General features: G+C 40.5%; 1 non-coding gene across 1 annotated transcript; it reads left to right on the top strand.

Annotated features, from left to right (window-relative positions):
• The first annotated feature begins 349 nt into the window (after positions 1-349).
• LOC120070468 lies at positions 350-456 on the top strand. The gene has a single exon (XR_005479963.1). It is a non-coding gene; the product is annotated as a small nucleolar RNA R71 (small nucleolar RNA).
• Positions 457-1060: the final 604 nt, after the last annotated feature.

Genomic DNA, 1060 nt, shown 5'->3' with positions numbered 1-1060 from the left:
CTCAGTGCATTTATCACACAACTGACTTTTCTCAAATCCGCTGCATTTGTTTATTTTCTCATTAATGCAATCAACAACAAACCCCCAATTAATTGAGTTACCAGTTACCACACAGTTTTCATAAAAATTACCAATGCAATCTATTTTCACAAGTCCCTGAGTTCGACCTTGGACTTACTAGGAAACTTAATGGAATTTACACTTGGATTCTGCTGAGGAAACTTGAGTGCACAACGCAATTTCACCATCGCATATCATCCATAATTTCACTTCATAAAAATAAGCATCAGCCGTCTGCGAAGCAGGGTTTAATCCTTGGTAGAAAATCTCCATCTGTAAGTAGTCTGGTAAGCCATTATGTGGGCAATCTCTTACTAGCCTTTTAAACCTCGCCCAGGCATCACTGAGCGATTCGTTAATTTCCTGTTTAAAATTTGTAATTAACTTCCTCTTTCTTCCATTCTTCATTGGAGGAAAGTATTTCTTCATGAACTTTTTCACTACTTGTTCCCACGATGTTATCTCTCCTAGTTCGAGAGAATAAGCCCATTTTCTTGCTTGATCGCATAAGGAAAATGGGAACAACATTAGTCAAACCTCCTCAGTAGAGATATTTGGGAACACAAAAGTGTTGCAGATTTCGATAGAACTTCGAAGATGGGCGTGTGAATCCTCACCACGCCTTCCACCAAATTGTCCGGCCATTTGAATCATCTGCAACATAACCGGTTTCATTTCAAACCTCGATCCATCCAGTGCTGACCTCATGATTCCCAGGGAGAAATCATATAGATTGGGCGACGCATAGTTCCAAATAGGTCTATTGCAGTCATTCGCCAGAAGGATGGGGTTGGCCATTATATTATTTGCATCTGCGACCCTCTCTTCTAGTTATTCCGCCATTCTTGGAGTTCTGTCTTGTTGTTGTTAGCAACTGTCTGTCAATCTTCATCGGAACGTTCTTTCAATCTCTAGATCGTAATTCGCCAGAGATTGGAAGCTGCAAAGAAAATAAAAAAATTACCTTTAGCACAATGGCCGAAGTCCCCAACAACGACGC

The sequence above is a fragment of the Benincasa hispida genome, chromosome 1 (genome assembly GCF_009727055.1).
Source record: "Benincasa hispida cultivar B227 chromosome 1, ASM972705v1, whole genome shotgun sequence".
NCBI classification, from domain to species: domain Eukaryota; kingdom Viridiplantae; phylum Streptophyta; class Magnoliopsida; order Cucurbitales; family Cucurbitaceae; genus Benincasa; species Benincasa hispida.
This window is presented reverse-complemented; position numbering and strand designations above follow the sequence as displayed.